At 43.8% G+C, this 9,040-nt stretch overlaps 1 pseudogene; it reads left to right on the forward strand.

Annotated features, from left to right (window-relative positions):
- The first annotated feature begins 594 nt into the window (after positions 1–594).
- LOC138745146 (U6 spliceosomal RNA) lies at positions 595–690 on the forward strand (annotated as a pseudogene).
- The last annotated feature ends 8,350 nt before the right edge of the window (positions 691–9,040 follow it).

Consider the following 9,040-nt stretch of genomic DNA (forward strand, 5'->3'; position numbering starts at 1 on the left):
TCCCTGTGAAGCGGTCAAGTTTTGATTTCTCCCATTCTTCTCTCCTATTGGACCACATGAAATAAAAATATTTTATGATATCAAACCATGGCCCCTCTTAAATGTGCTGTGCCCCAACCCCCACCACCAGAGTGGTTGTATAGCCCTAGTTGAGAATGGCTTCTCGAAACAGTGTTTTATAAAGTTGTAACAGTCTCAACCGAAATTCTGTGTTCAAATTTGTGTTGGCTTCTTCACCTTATCATTAGTTCCCCAATCCATCTGATATTTTCTGTTGAAGCACTAGTGAAAATCCATTCTGTCTTTCTACTGTCTCACAAAGTGTTTCTTCATTCAACAAAGCAGCTTCCTCTGTTTAATCCATGAAGCAGGCCATCATTCCAAGAATAGTTATGCGGTTGAAATTGTATTATAATTTATTTTCTAGGCAATAAATATTGTTATTTGTTGTGGTCTTAATTATCTGTGACATTTTAAGTGTGTCTCTCTCTGGAGTAACCAAATCTAACCTAATGAAACTTGCACACCATTGAGCCAGATAGAGGATAATTTTGGAACCTCCTGTAGGAGTTAAAAACCATCCTCCTGCTTCAAGTGCTCACTTCGACAGCATGTAAACTAAAATTGGAATGATTAGTGTGGGCCCCGTGCAAGGATGTCACAGAAATTTGTGAAAAATGCCATATTCTTTTCTGATTTATGGATTGTTTCCATGGATGTCTGCAGAGACAAACACCCAGAACTGTTGGAAGATCATTTGGTCTGCCTGAAACATGTTGGTCTTCTAGCACATGGAGATGTTGGTGAGGAAATGCTGCCGACTGTCACATTCCAGCCTGCAGAAGTATGTGCTAACACGAGGGCTTTGCTGAGAAGGACCACTATCTCGAGTCCTTCTGCTAATGGGCATTAAGGGGCTGAGTCTAGAGGAGAAGACCCTCCAAAAACAGATGGGGTGGAGCTACAAGGGGTCAGAGTACTCTCAACAGTGCTACATTGCAAATCAGAGGATTAATGTAATGTAATCAGAAGATGAATGTACAGTAATGGATTGTAGAGTATGTATGAATATGGCACTAATTTTGTGAAAAAGACTTTGCATGGTTTCCTTTGTACTCATTTTGTCATTATTTTTAGGGGAAGTAAAACGATATTGAAAGTAGAGATGTCAAAGAAGACCAAACAGTTCCAGCAGGGCTTTGATTTCACTCGTGACAAATGTGGATCATGGTCAAATTCCAAGCACAATCAAATATAGCTCAGGGGTTCTGCAACCTCCACAGAGGTCAATAAAGCATATGTTCTGAGGAGAAACAGGAAGCATTAAAAAGCCTACAGGACACTGAGACCAGATGGATGGTCTCATCAATCTTCAGGGAGATGAGTGAGGAACAGATAACTCCAGCCAACTTTTTGCAGGAGTCACATTTGCACAGCGATTGCACATCAGCTGGGCAGACTATTAAAAAATAAAGCAGGGCATGAATTGAGAAGCTCATGATCATTCCTGACTCTATCTTAATTTTCCCTTTCATAATTTTAATGTTTCTACAAGATCCCTTCTCATTCTTCTGAATTTCAATGAATCCAGTTGTAAGCAACAGTCTCTCCTCATAGGCTAACCTCCACATCTTTGGAATCAACCTGGTGACTCTCTTCTGGACCATCTCTAAAGCTATTATATCCTTTTCAAGAAAGGAGATCAGAAATGCATGCAGATCTCCAGGTGCAGCCTTGCCAATAGTGGCAGCACAAATTGAACAGCGGCAGCTCTTGGATGCTCTTAAATTCAATCCGAAAAGGACAACTTTACAGTTGCGTTCTTAATCTATTGTTCTACCTGCAAACCATTATTTTGCAACTCATGCACAAGAACCCCCACCCCCAACGAGTCCCGCTGCTTAGCAGCTGACTGGAATCTTTCACCTTTTAAATAATAATCTGATTTTTTATTTTCCTTCCAAAGTGGGAAGAATAACACTACTGCCTGACTCAGTTATCAAGGAACCGTCTATCTATCAGTTGGCAACCCTCCCTCCCCAGCTCTCAGCCCTTTCTTCCCAGGTGTGAAGCCTCTCTCTCCCCAGCTGTCAGCCTTCCATCCTCAGCTATCCCCCTCCCTACCTGGCTGTCAGCCCTCTCTAACCAGCTGTAAACCCTCTCTCAACCCAGATATGAAGCCTCTCTCTCCCCAGCTGTCAGCCTTCCATCCTCAGCGATCCCCCTCCCTACCTGGCTTTCAGCCCTCTCTAACCAGCTGTGAACCCTCTCTCTAACCAGATATGAAGCCTCTCTCTCCCCAGCTGTCAGCCTTCCATCCTCAGCTACCCCCCTCCTTACCCAGCTGTCAGCCCTTTCTCCCCAGCTGTGAACCCTCTCTCTAACCAGCTGTTTATCCTCTGTCTACCCAGATATGAAGCCTCTCTCTCCCCAGCTGTCAGCCTTCCATCCTCAGCTACCCCCCTCCTTACCCAGCTGTGAACCCTCTCTCTAACCAGCTGTTTATCCTCTGTCTACACAGATATGAAGCCTCTCTCTCCCCAGCTGTCAGCCTTCCATCCTCGGCTACCCCCCTCCTTACCCAGCTGTCAGCCCTTTCTCCCCAGCTGTGAACCCTCTCTCTAACCAGCTGTTTATCCTCTGTCTACACAGATATGAAGCCTCTCTCTCCCCAGCTGTCAGCCTTCCATCCTCGGCTACCCCCCTCCTAACCCAGCTGTCAGCCCTTTCCCCCCAGCTGTGAACCCTCTCTCTAACCAGCTATTTATCCTCTCTCTACACAGATATGAAGCCTCTCTCTCCCCAGCTGTCAGCCTTCCATCCTCGGCTACCACCCTCCTTACCCAGCTGTGAACCCTCTCTCTAACCAGCTGTTTATCCTCTGTCTACACAGATATGAAACCTCTCTCTCCCCAGCTGTCAGCCTTCCATCCTCGGTTACCCCCCTCCCTACCCAGCTGTCAGCCCTTTCTTTATCCACTCTACCCAGATGTTCACATGCAGAAAGTCTTAACAATCAACTTTGAATGGTGAAGCTGTCTGATCTATGTGATATTGGTAATTTTGTACTCTATTCATTTTTTTCTTTTTATTTCGAATCAACATTTCAACATGTTATGGCATCTCTCACTCTTTCACTCACACTCACTCTGTCCCTGTCTGTGTCCCTGCTCCTCTCCCTAATTCTGTCTCTGCCCCTGTCCCCATCTCTATCCCCAACCCTGTTCATGTTCCTGATGGATGTAGAGAGAGTAAGGAGATTGAACTCTGTGATGATCTCAGTGCATTTACCACTGAGACAAGTTCACAGAGGAGATGCATTCAAAATGTAAAATGAAATTATACTCAGTACAGGGTAGATGTTGGGCCAAAGGGAAATTAAATAAAAAGCAAAAAGAAAATCCCAGAAATCTGAAATAAATTCAGAATATGCTTGAAATACTCAGCAGACCAAGATGCATTGGAAGAGATAAACGATAATCTTTCTGATCTTCAATCAGAACTTAAAAATTATAAAAACTTGTTTTTTTGAGTGGCAGAGAGGTGATTGGTAATTGCGAGAACAAATGAAAGGTCAGGACAAAGTGGTAACTATTCATAAGAACTTCGAACCTTGGCCTTGGCTGTGTGGATTAAAAATTGGCTTGCTTGTAGAAAGCAGAGAGTAGTAGTGGATGGAAAGTACTCTGCCTGGAGGTTAGTGATTAGTGGAGTTCCACAGGGATTTGTTCTGGGCCCCTACTCTGTGATTTTTATCAATGACCTAGATGAAGGATCAGAAGGGTGGGTCTCAGTAAGTTTGCGGACAATACGAAGGTTGGAGGAGTTGTGGATAGTGGAGTTGCGGATGCTTGGAAAGTCTTGCCAGGGGTAGAGGTGGAGGCTGGAACAATGGGGGCATATGGATGAAAGGAAAATAGTATGTTCCAAGGTGGGAAAGGTTTATATATTTTGGTAGGAATATGTAGGTTGGCACAACATCGAGGGCCAAAGGGCCTTGCTGTGCTTTAATGTTCTATGTTCTATAAGAAACAGGAGCAGGAGTTGGCCGCCTGGTCTGCAGAGCCTGTTCCACCATTCAATGAGATACTTTTCCCTCTTGACCCCTTCTTCTGCTGTGGCACAGCAGAATGTCGACGGCGTGTTGTTGCTGTGACCTACTGAGCTTCTCCAGCACTGCCTGGGTGTGACTGTTCATGAATCTAAACATGCTGGTTTGTAGATTCAGCAGGTTATTAAGAACTTTAATGGCAAATGGGATGATGGCCTTCATTGCTAGAGGAATTGAATTTAAGAACGGGAAGGTTCTGCTACAACTAAACAGGGTATGGGTGAGGCCACACATGGAGTACTGCATGCAGTTCTGATTTCTTTATTTGAGAAAGACTTGGAGATGGCACAAGATTGGTTATGGAAATGAGGGGCTTGGCTCATGAAGAGAGATTTAGTAGCCTGGGACTACATTCACTGGAGTAGAGTAGAGCAGGGTTTTATAGTGACGTACAAGAACTGCTTCTATCAAAGTCATGAATTTGTGGAATTCTCTACCCACTGAAGAGTACGTGTTGCCTTCTTAAATGTATTTAAGGCACAGATAGATTTTGAATCATAAATGATTTAAGGGATATGGGGAACAGGTGGGTAAGTGGAGCTGAGTTCCATGGTCACATCAGCCATGACTTTATTGAATAGCTGAGCAGGTTGACTGGCCAGTTGACTGATTCCAGCTCCTATTATTTATGTATGTACCTTGCCTAACTTTTAGACATTCTAAAAAAAGCTGCAAGAAGGGTTCTTTCTTTGTCAATGGAGCTTTGCAGAAGAAAATTAATGTGATTAATGCTAGCAATTGGAAGAGAGGTGATTGGTAATTGTGAGAACAAATGAAAGGTCATGATTGGGAATTATATTCGAGGATTTGCCCCAAATTTCTGGGACAGGTTGGGTTTGTCTTCCCCTCGAGCAGAGGAGGGTAAAGGTTAGTCTAATAGAGATATGTAAAATTAAAAGTGAAGAGATGGGGGACATGGTCAAAATCTTTTTGCCTTGATGGAGATGTCAAAAACATAATGGGACAGGTTTAAAAGGAGAAGTTGTAGGTTTAGAGAGGATATAAGAGGGTATTTGGGAAAAACTGCCTGAGGAGATGATCTTGGCCCTCTGATTGCACAGCACTTAAAAATATTATGTAGCCAAGACAAAGAGTCCCAGAGTCATACAGGAATTATACAGAACCATACAGTATGCATACTGTCCCTTTATAGCAATGCTGACTAACCCCATTTACCTGCATTAGCTTCAAAGCCTTCCATGGTACATCAGGTGTAATCTTCAAGAGCAAGTCTTGACTGACAACTACATTTCAACCTCAGACACTCTGGTGTTATTAAATTCAGATATGGATAGTTCAGATAGGGTGACATAGTTGGTGTAGCAGTTAGCACACATTTATATCACCAGCTAATGGAACTGGGGTTCAAATCCCATGCTGTCTATAAGGAGTTTGTATGTTCTCCCCATGTCTGCATGGGTTTTCTCTGGGGGTTCCGGTTTCATCCCACACTTCAAAACCATACTGGGGTGAAGGTTAAGGGGGTGTAAATTGGGCAGCACAGACTCGTAGGGCCGAATTGGCCTGTTACAGTGCTGTATGTCTAAATTTTAAAAATAAAAAATAAAAAATTAAAGAGAAATAGAGAGGGGAAAAAGTGTCCTAGAAAATATCCATCAATCCCACCTGTGCCTTGAGTTTCATTTTCCTCTGGATGAAGAAAATGTGTGAAAATTCATGTTTTAAAGACCAATTTCCATTACAGTATTTAAGATCTTTTCTATGTAGTTTTTTCAAAAATGTGGGCATCTCTGGCAGAATTGGGATTACTGCCCATATCTACTTGGCTCCTTAGTAGGCCATTTCAGAACCAACACCAATGTAGTTGGTCAGGAGTCGCATATGAACCAGATCAAGTGAAGACAGAAGATTCTTGTCCCGTGAAACACGTGAGTGAAGCAGCAAGGGTTTTGCAGTTCAGATTTTTCACAGCTATTCTGCCAGCTTTATTCCAAATATCTTTAATTATTTCACACATTTAACAAGTTGAATTTAACTCCGACACTTGCTATGATGGGATATGAACTAACACCTTTGGATGAACTGTCTTGGTATCGACATTACCTATCCAGGAACCTATCCACAATCTTTGATAGCTGCTGAAACCAATGGCTTTAGAAAGTTCTTTCGTTACTTCCTGCTTTACTCTCCACTCAATATTTTTGTTGTATTAGCATACTTGGAATTAAATATTAGGAGTGGAATCAAATAGGCAACCAGAATTCTAGCCCGTACTTCAGGAGGATAGATGCTGTGGGGGGGGGGGGGGGGGTGCGGGGAGAAGAAACGGTGGGGCAATGAAGGGAGGAATACTATAAAACCCAACCAAGATGGACATGAGTTTATCATCATGTACATGGCAGAGGTCGACAGCATCGAGTCCACGCTGCTGAAGATCCAGCTGCGCTGGGTGGGTCACGTCTCCAGAATGGAGGACCATCGCCTTCCCAAGATTGTGTTATATGGCGAGCTCTCCACTGGCCACCGTGACAGAGGTGCACCAAAGAAAAGGTACAAGGACTGCCTAAAGAAATCTCTTGGTGCCTGCCACATTGACCACCGCCAGTGGGCTGATCTCACCTCAAACCGTGCATCCTGGCGCCTCACAGTTTGGCGGGCAGCAACCTCCTTTGAAGAAGACCGCAGAGCCCACCTCACTGACAAAAGGCAAAGGAGGAAAAACCCAACCCCAACCAACCAATTTTCCCCTGCAACCGTGTCTGCCTGTCCCACATCGGACTTGTCAGCCACAAATGAGCCTGCAGCTGAAGTGGATGTTTACCCCCTCCATAAATCTTCGTCGGCGAAGCCAAGCCAAAGAAAAAAAGAAACATAAATATATTAGAATTCTTGTGCTGCAACCACATAGGTCGGTAAGTTTAACTACAGTAGAGTAGTATAAATTAAATGACCACAATATGAAATAGAAAATAAAAGATAATAACTAATTAAGGATAATGAGTAAATATTCATGAGATGTTTCAACAGTACAGAGAGATCTTTTGGTTAGGGTTGGGATAGCACGTAGAGGTTCAAAAGCTGTTGGATACAAACTGTTCTTGAACTGAGACACGTTGATCTGCAGGCTTCTGTACCTTTTATGCAAAGGTAGCTGTGAGAAGAGGTTGTGACCAGGATGGAAGGGGTCCTTTTATGATGCTGGGTGCCTTCTTGACGCAGTGCCTCACGTAGGCTTCTCCAATGGGCGGGGAGCTCGGAGCCTGTGATGGAGCTGGTTATACTCGCTACCTCAGCATCCTTCTGAGTTCCTGAGCAGTCAAATCGCCAAGCCAGCCAGAGATGCAACCAGCCAGTATATATTCCGCAGTGCACCTGCCAAGGTTTGATGGAGTGTTCAACCACATGCCAGCTCTCCTACTCCTAAGACGTTGGTGTGCTTTCTCACTGATGTTTTGATGTGCAGCTCCAGGAAAGGGCTTCTGAAATATGGACTCCCAGGAACTTAAAGGTTCTGACCCACTCCACTTCCTTCCCATCAATGTGGACAGGTACGCGACTCCTCAGCTGTGAGATGTTACAGAATCATTGCCAAACTTATAGTGGCCTAATCCTCTTCTTATTTTCTTGTTTATATGTTTAGTTCTGTCTGAGGTAGGAGATGCATTCCGAATGTAATTTACATTCGCGTGACATTTTTAGGCTGTACATCCTTTCTTCATTTGAACCTCCTGCTGAAATGATAAATACAAAGAAAGTCTATGCTTTTTGTTGCAGCCTAGTAGGATCTACAGTACATAAAAATATGTATGTTCATCAGCCTGTAAATAGCGTCAGCAATTTTCATAGCTATGAGGCTGAAATCATAAATGTATCTCCACCGGATGGATGTGGTAGGAATGTGACATTTTGCACTTCAACGCAGAGTGAAGGCGATGAAATGCTTCAAACTGGGAAAGCGAACGCTTGGATGCTGGATACAGAAATGGAAAATGTTGCAACTGGCACGACAACTGGCCCTGGAGAACGAGGGAAGAATTGCTCCAACACAGCTACGTATTACCTTGGTCTGGCTGCATTTGTGTGCAGTTTTGATTGCCCCATTACGGGTAGGGTGTGGAGGCTTTGGAAATGGCACATAAGAGGTTTACCAGAATGCTGTCTGTAGTTTAGATGGTATAACCATATACAGCACAGAACAGGCCAGTTTGGCCCTACTAGTCCATGCCGGAACAAATCCCTACCCTCCTCGTCCCACTGACCAGCACCTGGTTCATACCCCTCAAATCCTCTTCCCTCCATATAATTATCCAGTCTTTCCTTAAATGTAAATAACATCCTTGCTTCAACCACCTCTGCCGGAAGCTTATTCCACATCCCAACCACCCTTTGCATGAAGAAATTTCCCCTCATGTTCCCCTTACAATTTTCCCCCCTGCAATCTCAAACCATGGCCTCTGGTTTGAATATCCCCCACTCTTAATTGAAAAAGCCTATCCATGTTGACTTTCTCTGTCCCTTTTAAAATCTTGAACACCTCCATCACATCCCCCCCTCAATCTTCTATGCTCCAGAGAAAAAAGCCCCAGGCTGCTCAACCTTTCTCTGTCACTCAAACCCTAACATCCTGTCAACATTCTTGTGAACCTTCTCTGCACTCTCTCTATTTTGTTTATATCCTTCCTATAATTTGGTGACCCAAACTGCACACAGAAATTATTTCCAGAAGGACAAAGCTGGCCAACTTTGGTAGGCCAGGTTACCTGAAAGAAAGAGGATCATCTGGAGAACTCAGAAGGGGACAAGTTTCGTTAGCAAGACTGATTGAGAAGGAATCAGTAGTGAATGCCCTGGAAAAGGAATCTCTCTGAAACCAGCAAGAGCCCTCCTGAGTGGCAACCATTTGCCTGTTAAGCACCAAAGACTAGTGAACTTTTTTCATGCTAACTTCTGTGCATAGTACAAGAGTTT

Source organism: Narcine bancroftii, chromosome 10 (genome assembly GCF_036971445.1).
Source record: "Narcine bancroftii isolate sNarBan1 chromosome 10, sNarBan1.hap1, whole genome shotgun sequence".
Taxonomy (NCBI): Eukaryota; Metazoa; Chordata; class Chondrichthyes; order Torpediniformes; family Narcinidae; genus Narcine; species Narcine bancroftii.